A 25388-nucleotide genomic window follows, 5' to 3' on the forward strand; every position below is an offset into this window, starting at 1 on the left:
CCACCTCATCCGCCATCCTCCAACCCTCTCAAACGCAAGCTTCCCACGGAAAACCTCCATGAAAACCCCATCTCTGGAGCTTCCAATTTTGGTGTGAAGGTATTTCATTTTTTTAACCCAAAAAAAAGCAGGTCTCTCTGTTCTCTATTCTCCGTTGCTTTAACTATCTCATTTATTTGCCACATTTTTGTTACATCGTTTATTGGGTAAATTGTACATTTGGAAGCAAAAGCTGGTACAAATGGGAGCTAAGATTGAGACTCAGTTGTCGGATAAAGTGACTCATGTTTTTGCTATCAGTTCAGATGCTCTTTTGTACTGCGTCAATGAGGACCAATTGGTTTGCTTCAAAAGGGTCAGTGCTCTTTCTCGTCTTTTTAATTTGATGGTATTTCAACGAAATACTGGAAATTCTTTGGTGTCCTAACTTTGCTTGGGGAAAACCGCAACATTTCAATTCGGTAAATTGATAAAGAACATGTAATTATGACTTCAATGATTATTTTTAAATTCATGATTTTTAAGGGTTGTGTTTGGGAACTTAGATTTCAAGAATGAACGGTAGTGTATGTTAAATGAAACACAAATGACATTCATGATTATAGATTTAGGTTAGCAGTGAATTTAACATATTTATAGATATTAGTAAATTTGAAATTCATATGTTTATACCTTCTACATATACAACCATACTGAACCTTAACTAATTTATACAGAATGCGTGTAGTTTGTTCCCATAATTTATATAACAAAGGAAATCCAAATCCAAAATTTGAAATATATATTCTAAACAGAGTTTGGCGGTGGATTTGAAATACTTGTAGGTATTTTTGAATTTGGAATTCATCTAGTTATACCCTTTAAAATATATGGGTATATTGAACTTTAGCTGATTTGTATTTAGTGTGTCCGTTTCATTCTCACAATTTATATAGGAAGCTAAGTCCAGATTCATTCTATCAAATTCATCTTCCAGACATTGCATAATTGTTATTTGAACAATTCATTTATAGTCACATCTGTTTTCAATATTTGTATTCAAATTGTACCAGTAATTGGGAATCCATTTTGATGTGTTGTGCGTATGTTGGAATTTATTTCTGAAGTGCTTGCTTGAAGTATAAATTGTTTTGCAATAAATACTTGTTGTAGCATGTCCTGTTCTGTCAGTGGTTGGAGGACAGCTTGGCAGCTGGTGAAAAGGTTTCTGAGGATTTCTATACCCTGAAAGTGGATCCGACAGGACTGGATGTACCTGACAAGAGTAAAAAACCTAAACTAGCCAACAGAAATTCTTGCGACTATGATGAACAGTTAAATTGCAAAAGGATCAAATCCTCACCCGAGGAGATAAAGCAAACTAACGAAGAAAGGAAAGGAGATATAGAAACCAACTCTGCATCAGCAACATCAGATACTGAGCCTCACTCTCCCAGTTCTGTACCTAGCAGTCCTGAAAACCTCAGTACTCAAGATAAGGATGTGAGTTCCCTGTTCCATTGTTGGTTCTGATGAAAGTTGAAACTTATCTATTTTGTCCACTCTTTTTGTTTGCATAATGCAAATAATAGCCTTAAAAATAAGCGTCTTAACAGTAAGGTGTATGCTTTTAAGTTTCAAGCTCTTGTTGTGCTATTGCTTGTTTAATTATACTATGTTCGGTGATTAGGTTGGCACACCTACACCTTTGCAGCACAGTCCACCAGATTTTAACAAAGACATCATAGAGATATTTGGGAAACTTGTGAACATATATAGAGGTGAGACTTGGTTGTGCTTCAGATATGTGCCGTTACTGCTAGTTACACATATTGCTTTCTGAGGATCTAACATGATATGGTTAATTTCTTTCAAAAGCATTGGGTGATGACCGCAGATCATTTAGCTACTACAAGGCTATTTCAATTGTTTAGAACCTGCCCTTTAAAATTGAAAGTGCAGATCAGGTAAAAGGTCTGCCTGGAATTGGAAAGTCAATGCAAGATCATGTAAGTGAACATGTTCTGATTTGAACTTTTGCTTGCACATTTGCTGCTTAGTTTGGTTAACTTGTTTTAATTTTTCCATTTAAGCTTTTCTGAGAGGGCAGTGATGTGGGACATAGGTAGTAATATAAATTACCGAAAAATGTACCTTATAAGTGATTTGCAAAGATGTATAGAGCTTCTAGTCTCTCTTTTTTTTAACAAAAACCTTTTAGTCCCCTAAAATTTATCCCAGACTGTTAGAATATTCATGCAGATTCATGAGATAGTGACTGCTGGAAAGTTATCCAAATTGGGGCATTTTGAAATTGAGAGAAGGTAAGATAAAAGGTTCCTTTTCAATTTAATTTAGACTACTCTTTTCTTTTTATTTCTTTGGGCTTACTTTTACAAATATAAATTTTCTTTACAATGATTTGCCTATATTTATATTTGGTAGTAAATTTTATGGAGAGGAAATGCTTGCCAGTACTTTTCTACTTTACAGCATTTGCTTTTCAATCTTTTGCAGCTACAGCCCTAAAATTATACGAGAAAGGACACCACACATTAAATGACTTGAAGAACGAAAACTCTTTAACAAATTCTCAAGTGATAGGGTTGAAATATTTTGATGATATTAAGACAAGGATCCCTCGGCATGAGGTTAGAGTACTATGTTCCTGCCAATGATTTTCATGATTGAAAATTTTCAGATATATCCCTATCTTTGTGGAATCATTTTTGTTTTCTGAGTGAACAGACTCAACACATGGAATCTCTTTTACAGAAAGTTACTGATGGTATTGTACCTGGAGTGAGCACTCAAATTTTAGACTAAACTAAGATTTCATAATACTTTAAAATTTGAATTTTTGTGAAGCCTTATTCTACTACTAGAAGTTTTATGATGGTGTTCCACTATGTTTTGTACATATAATGTGTATACAGATTAAACTGATATCCACCCTTTCTACTTTAGCTTTACCTCGCTGAATGGAAGGACTAGTATAAAACAAAGTTGTAAAACTAATAATACACAAAATATGGGAACTTTGACTACTATATAAGAAAAAAGGTTGTTTAGTCAGTTATTAATGTGAGCTATGATTAGGGATATAATTGAGCTAAGTTGAATTGATATATCACCAAGCTCAAAGTCGGCTTTATAAGAAATCTTGAGACTTTAAATTTGGATTGAGCTTGACTGAGCTTCATTTTTCATGCTTGAACCATCCTTGTAATTCACTCGAGACACTCAAGCTCAACTTGCTGGACTCGATTATGTTTGATAATTTGTTAATATGTACATTAATGACTATATTTTATCCATTTACTAGTTTCTTTTAGAAATATTGACTATATAAAAAATGAAGGGCGGAGAGCCTTAAGCGTTAGTTAATTAAAGTACTCAATCTTGATTCACTCAAGTAGCTCAAGCTTGAGTTTGATAGTAATCGAGTCATTTAATTAGTTACTCAGTCAAGCCTGAGAAACTGACGAGGAGCTTGACTGTGTACACCCCTATTTGTAATGGTGCAGTTGGCTATAGATTTATTTTTTTAATACTCTTAAGGTAAACTTCAGGTCCGTGTTTGCTTATGGCCAGGTACTGGCTTCTTCATTTTCTTTGATTTCATGCGTGAAATACTTTTGTATTAATTAATACTGTTTTTCAATTTCTGGGTCCGAATAAAATGGTTTCATTAGACTGGCAGCGGAAAGACTTAAAAGAGGTAGGCAATATTAATCGTTCACTCTCGCAACTTGGGTATGCTTTTTTTATTTTTCCTTTCCTGTCATCCTTAATCTAGACTCTCTAGTTGTTATTTAATTGTACAAAATGGTAGATATTTTTCCAATTTTGTCATAGTTTGATGCATAAACTATTCAGAATCTTTTAGCTTTCAAATAGTTAGCAAACTATAGTACGAATATACAATTTAGACGCAAAAACAGGAAAGGAGGAAGACGAGATTGATAGAGCGTTGTTGTGGAAAAAGGCAAGACAAATGAAAAAAGGAGGTTATAACCCGAATGTCCAGATTGTTGTTGATAAAATGGTAAGTTCCTATGAACATTCCTACTTTATTTATTTTCTACTTATTGTTATAGCACCAAGTTAGTATATATATGTCTGCTTATTTCAAACTACTTTATTTATTTTTCATACTTGCAATAATCTTATTATTATGATTAAAATAAAACCCCACGAAAAATAAAATCAAGTAAATATTAAGAACCCTTGGGTTCTCCCTTGTTGAATCAATAACAAGAATCAGATTAGTTCTAGCAAACCTGGTCAAATATGAATTTGTTGGCTACACGTTTGATAGTGGCAGCATCAATTGCATCAATTCTGGCAAATAATTCAGTAAATTGAATTCTTCGCCCATAAGTAAGTAGCTGCAACAACAAAACAAAACAGTCAACTACAAATAAGTCTTCATCATGCCATCAATTACTATAAAGTATTATGAACAATGCAAAAGAGAAAATCATAAAACGTCTTCATCGTGCCTTCAATTACTATAAAATATTATGAAAAATAGCTCCACCTCAATATACACATAATCTGATGGATCACATGTGATAAATAAAAACAAATTAGGTCATGTGATGCAATGGTATGTTGCATTAATTCCATATTTGTATTATTTTCTTTCTTTTCTCCTTAAACACCAAAATCCACTCTTTCTCAGAATCAAAACTCTCATTTGCAGCATCTCCTGATTCAATGTCTTTAGTTAAAAAGAAAACGGGTCAAAATCACCCAAAGTATGCCCGCATGGAGTTGTGATTGGTTCAATGAGTAATTTTAAGCAAACAGTGCAAAATAAGTTGAAATACTCACCAAAAAGCAGCGCATTAGCCTTCAGGATATATGCCATTATAGAATTATTTTTTAAGTTCATAAACTGCTCGTCGTCCTTCAATGCAAGCTGAATAAACAAACATCAAACTTTAAAAAATGATAGGATCATCTGGTTTGATATATTTCATCAATTTTTATAGGGCAATGAGATTGTACACTACTCAAACTGGATCTAACAAAAGGTTAGCCTCAATTGGATCAATGTTTTAGTGAGGACTTCGATCGATCATTCCTTGTTTAAATTGCAGCTTTCATTTTGATTAATTATTTATTGTAAACTGTCTGTAGTGTCCCCGTCAGTCGGGAGGTACCGAATGTGGATATTATGTTTGTAAGTTCATGAAAGAGATAGTCGAGAACAGACTTGAAGTGCTGGTCAATAAGAATGTAAGCAAACTTTTCTGATACACATCTGTCATATCATACATACACATTAGTCATACAACTATCATATTGACTTGAAGTAGGATGTTATTCTAAACAAATTAATGCAACTACTTGTTAGCAATACTGAAAACTATGAATTCGTGTCGTGAGAATGTATATAATTTATATGGGAAGTTTTACTAATTAAATGTGTAAAATTTATTTTTACATATGCTTTCAAAGAATGCATATGTAAAATTGGTCATTTTAGTACTCTTTGATAGTTATATACTTCACTTTAAATAAGTATAAACTTATTTCATGTTTTTTACTTAGGTTGGTGATGGGAAGGAAGAATACATGGATGATGACATTGATGATATTCACAAAGAATGGGTATCGTATGTGGAAAACTTTATTATGCCGTGATATTTTGTATCGACATATGATTACAATATTTTTGATAACTTAATGTGAATATATTGTATGCAAATGGATTGCTTATATATAATATGATATATATATGTAGTATTATGAGGCATTAAATGTGATTTAGTTTGATTATTTGTCAATCTACAATATATATATATATATATATATATATATATATATATATATATATATATATATATATATATATATATATATATATATATATAATTTACGAAATACAGTCATGACTTTTTTAATGACGTGTACTTCAATGACATGTAATGCAAGCATACATACGTGTCATAAATTTATGACACACAAATGTGTGCCATCTTCATTTATTACGGGGGCTTCAATGATACGTAATGTAAGTCATACATGTGTATCATAAATTTATGACACACAAATGTGTGTCATCTTCATTTACGACGGGGGCTTCAATGATGCTCAATGCGCGTCATAAATGTGTGTCATAAATACGTGTCATAAATGCGCGTCATAGATTTATGACACACAATTGCGTGTCATCTGAGATTTATGACAGTGACTTCAATGACGCGCATTTGTGTGTCATATGCAGCCATAAATGAAGCGCAATGAGCGTCATTAAAGGGGTTTTTCTAGTAGTGATGCCCTCTAATTACACATGTACCATACTCTACAAGCGATGTCGAAGGAACTCCCATTACTGATGTCGGTAACTGCATATGATCGATTCTTTTTAACCTACAAGGGTGAGTTATGGAGAGAGCTTTGGGAAAGCTCAATAATATAGAACTACAAAATGATGCTAAAAAAACAAGTAGATATATGGTAAAGCATAGAACTTTCTTAGTGATCCAGGCATATACAAGTTCTAGTGATGAGTTGAGGTTTCATGAATTAATTCATGTAATGGTTAGAAAACCTACCGTTCAGAAGAAACATTTAGAGATACAAATTTAAAAGATTTAGTTGGAGAGTCTAGTGTGTTCCAACAAAACAAGAGAAAAGTGTACATATAATTTAAAAATAATAGTAATTTATTCAGTAAAATAGATTTTGAAATTACATTAATACCGTCCAATCGAACACTGACATGCAATTCCTTAGAATTGCATCCATAAGGACTTACCCTATGCTAATTAGGCGTAGGAGCCAACCTAAGGGAGCACATTGGGTTCATAAGGACTTACCCTAGTCAAAACATATGTGCCCACCTAAGGGATGCCTTAGATCTATAAGGACTTTCCCTATGCCCATTGGGTGTAGGAGCCATCCTAAGGAAGTACCTTAGGATCCACAAGGTCCTACCCTACGCATAATGAGAGCCTATCTAAGGATCACCTTAAGTACATAAGAAATTACTAGCTTGATTAGAGTTGAATCTGTAGAGACTCCATAGAAAATCTTAGATAGTACCCCAATATAAATCAAATTTAACAATAACAGTAACACTAATATAAAAAATCATGAGCCAAATATATTTTGAATCTAAAAACAGAAATAAGAGTTTATGTTTTATTTTCAATAATAGAGTAATATTTTCAAAATCAGAGAAATTACTTATGTGCATAGAAAACACACTAAAGGATCCAATTATTTTTCGAAGGTACTTGGTAATTAACAAAAAGAGGACATAAAATTTCAGTCATTATCGAACTAAATTTAGTCACTTGATTCTAGGAGAATTTTGGTTTTTATCGAGTTATTAGATTTTCGATCCAATCGAACTAGACAGATCTCAATAATGCAATAATTTATAAATATTAAGATAAAGACGGTTCACGAATGTTTATTCCTTAGAATTAATCGCATAATACAGCTAAACAGATCACCATCACAAATCATCACTGAGCCGATCTCGCGGGACGCCATGTATTCATGAGATATTTATTTTAATCCACTATTGCAATAGTGTCAGTAGTAGCCAACATATCTGGTCAATGCTTCATAATCTTTAGAGACACTTCCATATTGACCTTCATCGGTGTTTTCAAAACTTATCCAAATGCTTTCACTTAATCTAAGTCATGAGGATATTTAGGTCATTCTAGAGTTCGAGGGTATTTTAATTATTATGTATCTTAAGAGTATTTCAATCATTTCGAATTATTTATACATGAACTACTTTTGGTGAACTAGTCTTTAGGTGTTTGTCCAGAAATCTAAATTCTAAGTATTTTTCTACATTGGAGGTAAAAAGCGATTATCAGAAATTTTCTAAACATATCAAGTATTTAACAAATGAATCAATAATTTTATTAGATCAAGTATGTTATTTCAAGGTTATCTTCACTTTTAGGGACAACTCATGTCTGTATTACATCATAAGGGTAATTTTGTAATTTCTTATTCAAATATTTTTTTATTAAAACTTGCGATGAGAATAATCATAATCTAAGGATTCTAAGGTTAATTTTTTATCGACTAATCACTAATATTAGAATTATTTATTATCGGTCTTTTAATTTTTATACGAGTCATCTAAGTTTTATTCAGTTTACTAACTTTTTACCACATTTAGTTCGAGTTTAGAAAAAAAAATTATCTACGCACATATGACAAATCAGATTTAGTTATGAATTAACTATTACCAACGTGATCCATAAGGCATACAAAAAGGTAATAATGTATTATCTCGATTTGTAAGCTACGTAGGTCGACCCTTTAAACTCCATTCGGTTGCTCTCAAACTTGAAATTGACGTCCCATAATATCTCAGATACATGTGAAAATGTATTGCATAAGAAATATAATTTAAATGCGAAAATTGGATTAAATCATAAGGTCAATAAGTGAAATCATATTTGAATTTGGTGAAACATACCTAAAAAACAGACTGAGGACGTAAAAAATGTCAGGGTAGGAGTTCTCAGAAAAAATTAATGCATGGTCAAAGACGGTCAACAGTCAGTCAATGACCGATCAATAGCCAGATAACGATTTGTCAACAATGGTCAATGGTTGGTTGATGCAGTTAACAAATGATTAACAGTGGTCAACGATCAATGGTGGCTTGACTTAACTTGGCATGGCTCGGTTTGACTCTTAGCTCGGCTTGTTTCATGACTCAGCTCAACTCATGGATCAACTTTGCTCAATTCTCAACTCTGCTTGGTTCACGATTTAACTTGGTTCGATCAACAACTTATCTTAAACTGGATCGATTTAGGAGATTTGGACTGATTCGGGTGGTCTGGACCGATTTGTCTAGTCTAGACCGGTTCGGGTGATTTGGACTGATTCAAACTGATTTTGGACGGCTCCAAGCATATGATGATACCCACGCGCAGAAACGACGCATGGGACGCGTGTTGTGGCTCCAGTTTTCGGATGGTTATCGAAATCTCTAGAATTATAGATTGACTGCTCGAGAGTCTTGTCCATGCGTTGTTTTACAACGGAGAGTGGTGGAAATGTCATTTCACAAACGGTTGAACTTCTTCTTGCTCACCCCTCTCGACCACTGACGAATCCAGAAATTTATAAATGGGGGTCCAAAATTTTAATTTTATTTTTTTAAAAGTAATGGGGTGCAAAAAAATTTATTTGTTCCATTTTTCTATAATATATTATACTAAATTTTATTTTTTCCCCTAAATAATGGGGATGCACTTGACGCCTAGGGGGTTTAGTGCATCCGCCCCTGCTCTCAACGGTGACGATGAAAAAGACACTGCCAGCACCGTTCAACGTGAAACAAGGCATTAGAACTGATGAGGCCAACAGTGTCGTTCACGGGCAACAGAGGTGGTTAGAATCGAGGAAAACGAGGGAGAAATTGGGTTTTTGATGAACCTTTGGAGAGATCTTAATGGAAAACGACGGGAGTTTCTCAGTGAATAAGAACATCGGTTTTGTCAGCGGGATGACAGGAAAAGTAATGGTGGTGGCGGTGCATGACACGGGCTGATGATTAAGGGGATCATTGATGAGGAATAGTGGTAAAGATGGAAGGTTTTGCTATGGCTTTGGGTGTCTTCAAAACTGAGAATTGTTTTAGGGAGTTGTTCGAATTATAAAACCCGTGTTTGTTGGTTTTAAAAATATTTTTAATATTTTATTTTATAAACAGTAGCCTACCCTAGAGGTAGAAGTATCACATACCTTCATGTTGTAGGACATAGGTTTAAAACTTCTCCATGCAAAATTCATTTCGTTTTGGTTACAAAACAAAACTTCCAAACAAATGGGTAAATTATAACTGATGTCATTGATTTATTTAAAGTTTATCTTTTAGACTTCAAGTTTTACCTCAAAATCAAGTTGGCTCATATTTTCATAAATTTCTTTTGTCGTAACCGGTTTTTGTCCGGACACGAAATTTTACTTGGCGGGAAAATAATATGGATAAATGGTTTTTATTGAAATGTTTTGAGTGTCGCCATCGACCTTTTTGGGTTAGGTAGGTCGAATACCTAAAAATTATCTTTTAAAATAGTTTTTAAGAAAACATCATTTAAAAGATAAACTAGTCTGTGTTTAACAAAAAATTCATTTATTTTAATAATAAAAAGGGATTCGTGGTTGGTTACATTTGGGGAAGGATTAGCACCCCCACAACGCCCAAAATTGATACCTGTTGATTATAAATTGTCTCTAATAATAGAATTTAAGAATTCAAATATGAATTTAATTTACGATCCTTTTATTTCAGATTGATATTTCTAAAAAATATTATATATATATATATATATATATATATATATATAGGGTTTAGTAAATATGACATTTATTTATTTAAAAATATCAAAAAAAGACATCTAGTTGCTTTAAGACAACACTTTCTTTAATATTAATAAATAAATAAAAATTAATAAAAATATAATAATTTTCCTAAAAATAATGAAGTGAATATATTTATAAGTAGGATATTTATTTATTTTTAAAGTACCAGAATAAGACGTCCAGTTATTTTAAGACCGCCTTTTCTTAGTAATTAAAAATAAATAAATATTATTATTTAATTAATTGGTGAAATTAATTAAATAATACTTGTTAATTATATACATATATTAATAAATATGAAATGAAGGAAAATATAATAATTTGAATAAAATTAAAATAACTATATATATATATATATATATATATATTTGTTTTTATAAATACAATATTTATTTATTTAAAAATATCAGAATATGACTTCTAGTTTTTTTTAAGACAACCCAATTCTTAATATAAAAATAAATAAATATTAATATTTAAACTAATATATATATATATATATATATATATATATATATATTTATATGACTAATATAATAATAAAATAATGATTTAACTAATAATTTAAACATATTAAAATAATAATAAAAATAATAAAATGCAAATAAATAGTAATTAAATAAAATTAAACAATAATATTAAAATGTAAAATATTTAAATTAGTGAACATAATTCGAATTATAAAAAAAATAACTACTAGTCGTATAATTAGCCCTTAATTATTAATAGGTGATTAAAATAAATATTAATTAAATTATGAGGGACTAAATAAAGTATTTAACCAAAAATATATATATATAATTAGGTCAAGGACTAAATTATAATAAATAGCAATTCAGGCACAAAATTAAAATTTTTGAAAATATAATTTAGTGATTAAAATAGAAATATACAAAACCCAGGGGATAACGGGTATGGTTTTCACATAAGGGAAATTACACAAAGGCAGGTGAGGGTGTTAAAACCCTTTAACCGACCCCAACCCATTCATTCTTCTCATTTTTTTCTTTCTTCTCTCTCTCTAGAAGAGAGAAATTTTTTTTTTCTCTCATCTCTCTCTATATGTCTCCGCCCGGAGGGAGCCCGGGGACCAACTGACCACCTTGCTCCGCCGCCGGCCACAGTACGTGGTGGCCAAAAATTACAAATCTTACCCAAATTAAAGCTATTTCGATATTAAAGTCGAATCTGGCCTCCCCTTTTCCTAAAAATCCCCCAAACCTTGTAGATCTAGGTTTTATTTACATTCGATGTTTATCTCCGATGACGTTTGGGCTCTCCGAGGGCGAACAAGGCGTCAAGGGTAAGGCTTCTATACCTTTTTTTTCTTTCTTTCCTTTCTTTTTGCTATTGTGGTTGTTCTGTTTGCTGTGGTTCTCTATCTATTGGTTGTTGTGGGTATCTTGGTTTTTGGCTCTCTGTCCTTGCTCGTTGTTGTTCTCTCTTCATTTCTTTGCAGGGGATGGTGGATGGCTTTTATAGCCTCGATGAGGCTTGCTTTGGACCAGTCACAGAGGGGGTTTACGGTGAGTCACCGAACTATGTGGTGACTCACCTTGTAGCTGCAACGTGGGGGGCAGCTAGCTCTTCTGGAGTTTCGTCGAAGGTCTTGGCGTGGCAGTGAGCGTCGGCAACGAGGCGTTGGACCACCTGGCAGTGGAGTGTCGGCAGTGTGTAGACATGGGGCGGCTGGAATCTTCCCAGCGGCGACGGCGTAGGATAACCTAGGGTTAGGAAACCCTAGGGCTTCTTGCTGGACCTTCTGTGGACCGTTGGATCTCTTAGATCCAATGACTGAGATTGATTGGCGGTTGGGATATGAGGATGAAACCCTAGTTGGGTTTAGGGTTTTACTATTAGGCCAGAACTGGGTCTGGTCTTCAATTGGATTGGGCTCTGGGATTTATAATTGGGTCGTGTAATTTGGGCCTATTTGTAATAATAATATTATTAATAATAAAAATAAATAATAATAATAATAATAATAATAATAATAATAATAAACAAATAAAATAATAATAATAATAAAAATAAAATGAAAAAAACTAGTGTCTTTAGCTGCCCCTCTTTGCTCATTCTTATGTTAATGAGAATAGGGCAAAGACGAAAAGACAATAAGTTTTTTTCATTTGACTTCACTTGATTAGGATGGAAATGTTGAACAAGTTCTTCTCATTATGAACTCTTTCACTAGGATAACAATTCATCTTCTTCTGTGATGTAATCTAGCAAAAAGTTGAACAAGTTCTTCTCATTATTTTTTCCCTTATCAGATGAGTTATTCTCATTTTGAACTCCTTCTGGAAATGTTGATCTTCAAAAGAGGGGTTGTTAATTTGGCTTCATATGTGATGAATTAAGGCAAGGTTGAACAAATTCTTCTTATTATGAACTTCTTCTCATTCTTCAAATGTTTTCTTCTCATTATGAACACTTCTGGAAAATGTTGATGCTGATCTATCTCCTTCTGTGATAGATTCATGAAAAGGTTGAACAAGTTATTCTCATTATGAACTTCTTCTTCGTCTTCAGATGAGTTCTTCTCATTATGAACACTTCTGGAAATGTTGATCCACCGAGTGATGAATTTGAGAAAAAGGTTGAACAAGTTCTTCTCATTATGAACTTCTTCTTCCTTCTTCAGATGAGTTCTTCTCATTATGAACACTACCTGGCGATTCTGATCCATCGAGTGATGAATTGGACCAAAAGGTTGAACAAGTTCTTCTCATTATTTTTTTCCTTATCAGATGAGTTCTTCTCATTACGAACTCCTTCTGGAAATGTTGATCTTCAAAAGAGGGGTTGTTAATTTGGCTTCATATGTGATGAATTAAGGCAAGGTTGAACAAATTCTTCTTATTATGAACTTCTTCTCCTTCTTCAGATGAGTTCTTCTCATTATGAAAACTTCTGGAAAATATTGATGTTGATCTATCTCCTTCTGTGATAGAGTCATGCAAAGGTTGAACAAGTTCTTCTTATTATGAACTTCTTCTTCCTCTTCAGATGAGTTATTCTCATTATGAACACTACTAGAAATGTTGATCCATCGAGTGATGAATTCGAGCAAAAGGTTGAACAAGTTCTTCTCATTATGAACTTCTTATTCCTTCTTCAGATGAGTTCTTCTCATTATGAACTCTACCTGGCGATGCTAATCGATCGAGTGATGAATTCGAGCAAAAGGTTGAACAAGTTCTTCTTATTATTTTTTTCCTTATCAGATGAGTTCTTCTCATTATAAACTCCTTTTGGAAATATTGATGTTTAAAATAGAGGTTGTTAATTTGGCTTTATATGTGATGAATTAACGCAAGGTTGAACAAATTCTTCTTATTATGAACTTCTTCTCCTCTTCAGATGAGTTCTTCTCATTATGAACACTTCTGGAAAATGTTGATGCTGATCTATCTCCTTCTGTGATAGAGTCATGAAAGGTTGAACAAGTTCTTCTCATTATGAACTTCTTCTTCCTCTTCAGATGAGTTCTTCTCATTATGAACACTTCTGGAAATGTTGATCCATCGAGTGATGAATTTGAGCAAAAGGTTGAACAAGTTCTTCTCAGTATGAACTTCTTATTCCTTCTTCAGATGAGTTCTTCTCATTATGAACTTCTTCTTCCTCTTTCAGATGAGTTATTCTCATTATGAACTCTTCCGGAAATGTTGATCCATCGAGTGATGGATTCAAATCTTTGCTAAAATCTCTGAAATTCCTATCAAATATTCAACATGGATAAAATGAATGAAAATGCCCCTATTTCACAAATGTCTAAATATGATGCATGAATATTAAGTTCATCTTTATTTGATTTCAAAGTGGTGAACTCAGTCTTCTTTCACTTGGTCAAAATGTTATTTCAAGCTGGCATTTCTGATTTGGAAGAGCAATCTTTGTGTCTTCTTTGCTTTATTTGCATTAAAGTCTCAGAAGAAAATGTTTCATTTGTAGAACTCTTGTCGTAATCAGAATTACGACCTTGATACCCCCGTTTTTTCTTTGATAACATTGGTTTTCTTCGTCTAAATTTGCATAGAAATCCAATAAAGCCTTCATTTTTGAAAAGAGAATCTATCATTTTTAAAGAGAATCTGTCATCTTTGAAGAATGTAGATGTAGATATGCCTGTTGTTCAATCTTAGTTGGCTCCACTAGTTTCTTGTTGTTTAAAATTTATGCTTCTCTTTTGTGAAAAGAAATTTTCATCATATCTCACTTCTGGCCTTGGGATTGAAGAAGAAAAACCTTATCTTGAATCAATAAATGGAAACACCATATGATCTACAACATTGGTTCAGCATCAGAATAACTGGTTCGTAAAACATTTGACAACACATTCATTATCTCATGTGGTTTCTGATAAGATGTTCGTAAAATATTTGACAGCACATTCATCCTTTTCTGTGGCTTCTACCAAAATGTTCGTAAAGCATTTGACAAACATTCATCCTTTCTTGTGTTTTCTGCACATATTTCTAGTCAGGGAAGCTCCTTCATAGTGTTTAGAACTTTTGTATGATGTCACAAGACCACTTGAGAACAAAACTCAATGGGAATACAAGTGAGATGTTGGTGTGTTTCATGACCAAAAAGTTGGTCAAATTCACAAAATATGTTAATTCTGAATTGAATAAGAGATACCAACTAATCTTGATATCATTTTGAGCAAGGCAAGTGTGATACCGATCACGTTTTCTTCCATAATGAGCATTGTAGGAATTAGAAACACATCAGCTATAGGATCCATATACAAAAGGAGGTTCATGAAATTCTTATTGTTGTAGATGAAACGCACATGATAAACCAAATAGATGAAAACTCAGTTCATCTTGACTGGCAATGATAACCCAATAACAACGGGAAAGGGCAATATACGTAAGCTGAGCCTCTTTATTCAATGTCATCAAGTAAGAGAAATTGATGTGAAAAATGACTTTGTAACCTCAACAACATGATTGAAACTAATTGCCAGAAATCTCAAAGAAATATTTCCAATCATCACCGACACACAAAATACCAAACTCGAAGCAGAGATTTTGAGGAACTGAACCCTAGATCGAATGGTTTGCTTGGGGAACATCTTTATTCATGCAAACCGTGATATAGCTTAACAAAGAGCACGCCGTCATGTGACACATGGTTAAGAAGATTGGGTATTTGAAACCATACTTGTTGAGTAAATATTTGTTCAACATTAGGACCCTAATATAACTGTTTGATGAATGAAGCAATTATGTATAGTCAACTCGACTGCCATTGCTTCTCCATTTTCATTCTTCATACTTTTCTGTCTCATTGGAAATATTTTCTCAAGTCAATGATATTGACACATGATGATATGAGCCTTCATCATGCCCCAAGATTTGCTGATATGAACGTTCAAAATACATCAACATTCATGATTCTGATTGAAATGGGCTTTCAGCATGCCCCAACATTGACTAATACAAACGTTCAAAATGTATCAATACTCCTGATTATGATTGAAATGGGCTTTCAGCATGCTCCATCATTTGCTTCTTGTTAATCTGAGCCTTCAAAATGCCCCACACGGATCTATGTGAAGTACCCTTTAAAATGCCCCAACATTTGATGATACAGATGTTAAAAGTGTGCTCAACATGACTTCTTGCTGAGATGAGCCTCCAATAATGCCCAAATATTCATATTACTATGAGCCTTCAAAATGCCCCACTATTATATTTCTGGTTAAAATGGGCTTTCAAGATGTCTCACATGGATCTGTCTAAATTGGGCCTTCAAAATGCCCCCAACTTTCTAAACCGTAAGGCATACTTTCAATGTTTGTTTAATTTTAATATCATGATCCCCATGAGGTCTGATTTTGACAATGCACTATTGTGGGTACTTGTGGCTTTATTCGTGCCCCAAATCTATTTATCTTGAATACTCTCATTCTGATGTCACTAAACAACAATGTTGTTAAGTAACTTGAAGAATTATTCTTCATGTTCTCACAAACATAAGAAGTAATTAATCATTCTGACGGAAATGTTGGAGATATGTGCCTCTTCTGAATGAGGTGATCATCTTCTGGATATGGAGGGGTCTAGTCGGACAGAGTGGTATAAATTACTTGGTAATTCAAGGCTATTTTTGGAATATACTTTTATGTGGGAGAGAAACCAATTTATGTGAATAGTAATCTTATTTTGATGCAATAACAAGATTACATATATAGTGGTACAAGCTCTTGAAAAGTCTGCACCCATGAAACATGTTGATTCTGATAACTACTCATCTGATTATGAAGCGATCTTTCATGATAATTTCACATATATTGATAGTTCTTCTGATATCAAAGAAATCCTGAATTCTGATTCTGATGAGGAGAATAAAATGTTATACTTGACAAAAATAGGGTATTCAGAGGCTGAGGCTTTAATAGCCATAGAGAGATGTGGTCCGGATTCATCAATTGCAGAGTTGACAGGTTTTATATGTGTTACCCAGATGGCTAAGGTTGCTGACGCACTTCTTCCGGTAGAAGATAGGAAGCCATTATGCAATGACCCCAATTACAAGAAAAGACAAAACTCGGTCTATGATATTTGGAAATGGAAGAAGCAGAGGAAGCTTGAAAAGATGCTTCTTAATGAAGACGATCATGAAGTTCATCTTCCAAATCCAATGATTGGTTTTGGGGTTCCTACAGAACTAGATCAGATAACTCAAAGAACACTTCGAGAAGATGCTATTAGGCCTCTTTATTTCTACTATGAGAACGTGGCACTTGTTTCAGTTAGTGTTTGGACCGAAATGTCACGGTACTTATACGATATAGAGCCTGAATTCGTAGATTCGAAGTATTTTTGTGCTGCTGTACGGAAAAGGGGCTATATTCATAATCTGCCCATTAAGAACAGATTTCCTCTTTTTTCGCTTCCTCCACGCATCATACATGATGCTTTTCCATTGACAACAAAATGGTGGCCTTCATGGGATCCAAGAACAAAGTTGAACTATTTTCAAACATGTACAGGAAGTGCCAAATTGACAGAAAAAATCCGTAAGGCTCTTGAAGCTTATGACGATGAGCCACCTTCGAGTGTCCAGAAGTATGTTCTTGATGAGTGCCGAAAATGGAATCTGGTATGGTTGAAAGGAATAAAGTTGTTTCACTTAATCCTAATGAGGTGGAAATGCTTCTAGGTTTCCCTAAAAACCATATACGAGGAGGAGGATCTGTTAGAGACATGTTCCCCGGTGATATCAATGTCTTGTCTTTTTTCTCTAGGATCAGTGATCAAAGGTTGCCTTCTATTGTCTTGGCATACCTTTGAAATCACATGCGCAAGAATTGAATGATGATAGGTTGGAGCAATTAATGAGTAGATTTGGCGAGTTTGACCTTGTTGTTGGTGATATCCAGTGTAATAACCTTACTGGAAGAAATAAACATCATCGGGATGAACTAGAAGATTTTTGTTGGCGTTTTTCTTGCAATGATTGCTATAGCGACTGTCTCTTCTGCTGCTCCAAGATATTCACTACTATATCCCACTCTTCCCGAACCATGGAAAGGTTTAGTTGATAGTAAAATTGGTTATCTTTACTTTTGGAATCCTGTAAATGTTACCCAATATAAAAGGCATACAAGTGTAGAATATGTTCCAATGTCTTATTTTGTGCCTATAAGTTCGCAATTTCAAGTTCATCAATCTTCTAAAGGATATAATGGATATAATCCTAACAAGGAAAATGATCGACATGGAAGAAGTAGCAATAATGTATCAAGACCTGAACCAGTATCACGGTATAACCAGAGTGAAGTTGTTGACTTGTTCATTCCCATAATACACCTTCATGGGACTTATAACTCTGTGATGTAATCTTTTAGAGACATGGATTGATGGCTGGGGAAAATAATTTGTCTGGTGATGCTTATCGTCCTCAACATGAGATAAGTGTCCCTTTTAAATAGGATAATCTTTCTTGATGAGTTGCTAATAATGTCACAGGAGAGCGTCACTACAAGTTCAATTCTCCTGAATTTATGGTTTCTTGGACCACTTGCTTTCAAGAGAGTGAAATGCTTTATCATTCTGGTCTTGCTTATTCTTTTTCTTCAATAGAGGTAGAATAGGCAACAACTTGCTTCAAGGACTTTTCTCACTTGAGACTATCCTGTTTGAAAATGTTTTTTCTCCTTTTTTTATCAAAGAATGAAATAATTTCGTAAAATATTGTCTATCACAGATTCACAATAAAATCAAATCATAAGCATGAATTCAAAGAATATCAAAAAAATCAACAATTCTTTAATGTTTGAGAGTTATAGCTCTTTGACAAATATCCAAACTTATGGGTTAGTTTCAGGATGGCTTTCCTATTTTCTATGCTTACATCTATTTAAGATGTCACTCATCTCTCTCTTTGTGAACTTTGTCACATGTCTCACTTTAAGGACTTGGTATTTTAATCGGATGCGTACAAAATGACATAATCTAGCATAACGGTTACTAGAGTTTCTAGAATACTTCCATTTCAATTCTCTGGAATCTTTCATTTAGACTCATCTAATCAAAGTAGTGCGAAAATATCGGTCTAAAAATGAAATTTCCGAGTGCTCGTGTGAAGTTGACTATAACATGTGTTTCTTGACATCCTTAGTCCATCTCTTAACATATTTTCCATTTTGGCTAACTGAATTCAACTTTATTGTATATAATAATATAATCACCTTTATCAGGCTAATTGAAACTTATCCATAAAGCTGGGGCAATTAACCAATTGCTCTAGAGGGACAGTTTTATTGCATATAATAGTATAATAGGTTAGCTGAATATTATCCATAAAGACAGGGCGATTAACCAATTGCTTTAGGGGGACAACTCAAGCATAACAGACTAGCTGAATATTATCCATAAAGCCGAGGCTATTAATCAATTGCTTTAGGGGGATAACTCAAGCTTTATTGTATATATAATATAACATGGGTATCCAAATCCAATTTCTTAAGCTTGTTAAGAAGAACCTGTTATAATCTAGGTGTTTTGGTGGAATTCAAAAAATCTTTTTGTTAGAGTTCAATTCCCAAGCAACTGACTTAAATTAGATTTACATATTTGTAAAAATTATGTTCATCATCGAACATCATCAATAGAAAAATACTCTAGTCGGTTTTGTAATGTAATACACCAATGATGCCCCATGTTGTACGCTCTTATAAATACCAAGCCTTTTTGTAATTCATTTCAATAGTAGAAGGCTATCTCATATTTGTAATAGGGTAGTGTTTGGGTGTATTTCTTCTGAGGTAAGGTCAAGGGTTCTTGTTTTTCTGGTTTTCAATCATGATATTTTGTCAAAGATTATAACTCTAATCATTTAAAGTTTTTTTTAATCCAATTGATATTCAAAGAACTGCAAGATTGCAAAATTGACTCAATGCTCATAACCTTAAAAGCAACACAAATTTATTTATTGCACAAAAGGCGGAGAAAGGAACAAAAAAAAACAAGTTTAAACAAGATGCTGAAAATAGAAAGGTACTACAGTTGTAGATAACAACTTCCACTTGTTTTGTTTAACTTGCTATATCATTCCTCTAATGTTGGGTGTGTACTTGGCCCATGATTTTCATCTTTATTTACCCCCCCCATTTCTTGATCATTTCTTGTGTCAAGTCCTTTGGGTAAACTTTCAGATAAAACTCTTCTTCCTCATGAGTAGTCTCCATCATCATCTTTTTCTTCTTTGGCTGGAAATTGAGCTCATTTTTAGATTCAGAACAACTTTTACTAAGGATGATAGCCTTGTCCTGATTCTGAAAACATATTACATCTGCCCTATTCCTTCTTAAACCTGTGGGCCAGTCTCGAATTACCTCTCATTTTACTTTTTTATCATTTATAATCAGAGAGGTATTGAAAATTGAACGTTTTATCTTTGGCTCAAGTACTTTGTTTTCCTCGTCCTCTACGGTATGTACTTCACTTGTTTTGATACTATCAACTTCACTTTGGGGTTTGATCCTGATTGTTTGACCAGAACAGAATGACTAACATCCACTTTTACGATTCCCTGAACTACAAGGTTTTAAACCTTTCGTTTGAAGTTACCACAATTCTCGATGGAGTGCCCTCGTGCTCCAGCATGATAGTCACAAAAGACTTTCTCATTATACCATCTCGGGTAAGGAGGTAATAAAGGCTTAGCCTGACATGGGGTAATAAGTTGGGCTTTGAGTTACTCAGGATATAACTTGTTGCACGAAATTCAAGGGCACTTACGTAGAATTTCCCTTGACATCACTGTCTCTTTACAATTATTCACTTTGCTTTCTTGAAGACCCTGTGAATGATGACCAAAATATTTTCTTTGAATGTTTGACTCTTGAACATCATGAGACAGATAGTAATTTGAAAATTTCTCTTTCTTGACCAGTTTTGAGCTTTTGAGGAGCTTAGGTTTCCCATATTCAAAACATAACAACCCTTCTGCGATAAGATCTTGGACCTTTAATTTCAGAGTTATACAATTTTTTGCAGAGTGACTAAAATCTCCATAATGATAATTGCATAATTCTTTGACATTTTGCCAACTTGGATGCCAATAATAAGCTATAGGAGGAATGGGTATTATAAGACCATTTTCAAAGAGAAAAGGTAACAAGTTTGAATATGAGATTGGAATTTGTATGAGAGGTATCACTTTATTTTTTCCTTTCTTAGCTTTCTTTAATTGCCTTTGAACCTCTTCTACATTTCGCTTCAGCTTGATCTTTGTTGCCTTTTATGGGAACCTTACTGGATTTCCACATCTGTTGCCAAGTTCTTGGTCATTTGTTTTTATTGCATCAACTACATCATTCATAATCCCATTCAAATCTTTCACAATAGGATCCTCTAAGAGTTTCTCTCCATCGATCACAATATTCACCATATCCATTAGCTTTGTCATTTGCTCTTTTGAATCCTCTTGGAATTTTTTTGTTTGATCCATTTGTTCATTTGAATCACCCTGAAACCTTTTTACTTGATCAAACATCTCTTGTTGAGTCTTGATAAGTTGCTCTTGTAGTTTCTCGATTCTACCAACCCTTGCTAAAATCTCATTTATAGCTATTATCCCTCTTTAGAAAGACCAAGTTAGTTCCACTTTGATTTCAAAAATTCTGTCATGGAATTCTCCACGAATTATTCCACGTTGTCATGATTAAATGCATGTAAAATAGTTTAAAATAAAATGTAATTATGCAAAGATGCAAATGCAAAAATGAAAATGTAAATACGAACATAAAAAATGCAAAAATGCAAAATGCAAATGCAAATGTAAATGTAAATATGTGAATGTAAAAATAAGAATGCAAACTGTGCAATACAAAAGCAAATATAAAAGTATAAATGAAAATGCAAAGATGCAAAATGCAAATGCATGTATGAAAAGGTGTTACTCAAGAGTGATCATCTTAGAACAGATTTCATTGAACATAAAAGTTTGCGTGCATCAAACAAAACTTTTACATGTAGGGGACAACTTTCAGTCCTAACTTCAACAAAACTGTACATATAGGGGATAACTTTCCCTCTTAACTTCTCTAAAGCCAAGTTAGTTTCAGCTTACGGGCCATATTGCTTGTCTGGACTGCAGCTTCTTCCATGACATTCTCTTTTTCCTTCATCTTCTGTGTCAATTCTCGGAGTTACTAATTTTTCCTTGTAACAGAATCTTTGTGTTCAAAAAGTTCATGGATAAGATATTCATATATGTTGCAGTTATTTTTTAGTTTGGTGACCCTTGTTATCCACTCTTCTGGGTGTTTCCTATGCCAGTATTTTGAAAGGCTTGACTGATCTTCTGGAAATCTTCATGCATGGTTTCCATTTTTGTGCTCAAGTTTTTGTTTTGATCTTTCAAATAACATGCTTGAGTTTCATAAAAACCTCCTTTATTCTGAATGCCCTGACTAATACTCTTGCCGTAGGATGCTTTTGGTATCAATCTAACAGGATCTTTGTGGAAAACTTTTGGTATTAATATAACAGGATCTTTGTGTGCATAGCTCGCTTCTATCCTCGGAGTTTCCTCAGGATGTCATTCCTTGGCTGTGTCATATTTTGTTTGATCATAAAACGTTTTGTCCAATTATAAATTCTTTCCAATTTGATGAACAATCTTTCAAGTCAACACCTTTTCGTTATGCCATGATCATACAATGCAAACAAAAGAAATCAAAATAAAAAGGAAAAAGGAAAAATAAATTGGTTAGTACCAATTAATGGAAAGAAAAGATTCTATCTATCACGGTATATAATATATCCTAACCTCATGCTTTCTAGTTCCATGCTTTGTTTGGAAGAAAAAAATAAAATAAAATCAATTAAAAAAATGAAAGTTAGAACTTATTTCTCCTTTGTGTATACCTACAGACATGGTTTCAGTATTGTCTTAGATCAGGAGAATTTCTAGGGTTTATTATATGCAGGGTTTTAGTTCTAGGAGTAAAGGTACTCGAACTGTCCTTGTTGGTGCCCCATTGGGCTGCCAAACCCTCAATCTCAGTTCATTACAGACTTAAGCGGATTGAGTTCAATTCGAGGGGACACATTTCTCTATGCCTGACACGGAGAATAAATTCTCACGAAGACATAGAGCATATGAACTCCGAAAGTTACTTGCTAGGTCTGACACGGAGAATAAATTCTCACGAAGACGTCACTTTCACTCCCACTTAAAAGGGACAAGCTTGATTATAAAGCTTATGTTATGAAATGCATATGTTTGTGTGTGAGGAGAAATATTCACACAAAAAAATAATATCTAAGAAGCAATTAAATATTAATATACAATGAAGAAATTAAAAGAATCATAAATTAAATAAAATTGAATTTTTAATTTCTAACTATTAAGATAGTATATAATCAACTTAGGTTTGACCAGAGTCCCCAGTGGAGTCGCCAAGCTGTCATAACCGGTTTTTGCCCGGGCACGAAATTTTACTTGATGGGAAAATAATTTGGATAAATGGTTTTCATTGAAATGTTTTGAGAGTCGCCATCGACCTTTTTGGATTAGGTAGGTCGAATACCTAAAAATCATCTTTTAAAACAGTTTTTAAGAAAACACAATTTAAAAGATAATTTGGTCTGCGTTTAACCAAAAAATCATTCTTTTTAATAATAAAAAGGGATTCGTGGTCGGTTACGTTTGGGGAAGGATTAGCACCCCCACAACGCCCAAAATTGGTACCTGTTGATTATAAATTGTCTCTAATAATAGAATTTAAGAATTCAAATATGAATTTAATTTACGATCCTTTTATTTTATATTGATATTTCTAAAAAATATTATATATATATATATATATATATATTTAGGGTTTAGTAAATATGATATTTATTTATTTAAAAATATCAGAAAAATACATCTAGTTGCTTTAAGACTTCATTTTCTTTAATATTAATAAATAAATAAAAATTAATAAAAATATAATAATTTTCCTAAAAATAATGAATTGAATATATATTTATAAGTAGGATATTTATTTATTTTTAAAGTACCAGAATAAGACGTCGAGATATTTTAAGACCACATTTTCTTAGTAATTAAAAATAAATAAATATTATTATTTAATTAATTAGTGAAATTAATTAAATAATACTTGTTAATTATATATATATATATATAAATAAATATGAAATAAAGGAAAATATAATAATTTGAATAAAATTAAAATAACTATATATATATATATATATATATTTGTTTTTATAAATACAATATTTATTTATTTAAAAATATCAGAATAGGACTTCTAGTTGTTTTAAGACAACCTAATTCTTAATATAAAAATAAATAAATATTAATATTTAAACAAATATATATATATATATATATTTATATTTATATGACTAATATAATAATAAAATAATGATTTAAGTAATAATTTAAACATATTAAAATAATAAAAAACAATAATAAAATGCAAATAAATAGTAATTAAATAAAATTAAACAATAAGATTAAAATGTAAAATATTTAAATTAGTGAACATAATTCGAGTTATAAAAAAATAACCACTAGTAGTATAATTAGCCCTTAATTATTAAAAGGTGATTAAAATAAATATTACTTATATTATGAGAGACTAAATAAAGTATTTAACCAAAAATATATATAATTAGGTCAAGGACTAAATTATAATAAATAGCAATTCGGGAACAAAATTAAAATTTTTGAAAATTTAATTTAGTGACTAAAATAGAAATATACAAAACTCGGGGGATAACGCGTATGGTTTTCCCATAAGGGAAATTACAAAAACCCTTTAACCGACCCTAACCCCTTCATTCTTCTCATTTCTTTCTTTCTTCTCTCTCTCTAGAAGATAAATTTTTTCTCTCATCTCTCTCTATATGTCTCCGCCCGGAGGGAGCCCGGGGATCGGCCAGCCACCTTGCTCTGCCGCCGGCCATCGTACGTGGTGGCAGGAAATTACAAATCTTACCCAAATTGAAGCTCTTTCGATATTAAAGCCGAATCCAACCTCCCATTTTCATAAAAATCCCCCAAACCCCATAGATCTAGGTTTTATTTACCTTTGATGTTTATCTCCGATGACGTTTGGGCTCTCCTAGGGCGAACAAGGCGTCAAGGGTAAGGCTTCTATACCTTTTCTTCTTTCTTTCCTTTCTGTTTGCCGTTGTGGTTGTTCTGTTTACTGTGGTTCTCTATATGTTGGTTGCTGTGGGTATCTTGGTTTTCTACTCTCTGTCCTTGCTCGCTGTCGTTCTCTATTTCTTTCTTTGCAGGGGATGGTAGACGGCTTTTATAGCCTCGATGAGGCTTGCTTTGGATCGGTCACAGAGGGGGTTTACGACGAGTCATCGAACTATGTGGTGACTCACCTTGTAGCTGTAACGTGGGGGCACTGGTTCTTCTGGAGGTTTCGTCGGAGGTCTCGGCGTGGCAGCGAGCGTCGAAAATTGGGCGTAAGACTACCTGACAGTGGAGTGTCGGCAGTGTGTAGACATGGGGAGCCTGGAATCTTCCCAGTGGCGGCGGTGTAG

The 25388-nt window shown here is 33.2% G+C and overlaps 1 pseudogene; it reads left to right on the forward strand.

Moving 5' to 3' along the window:
• The first annotated feature begins 214 nt into the window (after positions 1 to 214).
• Positions 215 to 25388, forward strand: LOC120208629 (annotated as a pseudogene).

This window comes from Hibiscus syriacus, unplaced genomic scaffold (genome assembly GCF_006381635.1).
Source record: "Hibiscus syriacus cultivar Baekdansim isolate YM2019G1 unplaced genomic scaffold, ASM638163v2 tig00016725_pilon, whole genome shotgun sequence".
Classification (NCBI taxonomy): domain Eukaryota; kingdom Viridiplantae; phylum Streptophyta; class Magnoliopsida; order Malvales; family Malvaceae; genus Hibiscus; species Hibiscus syriacus.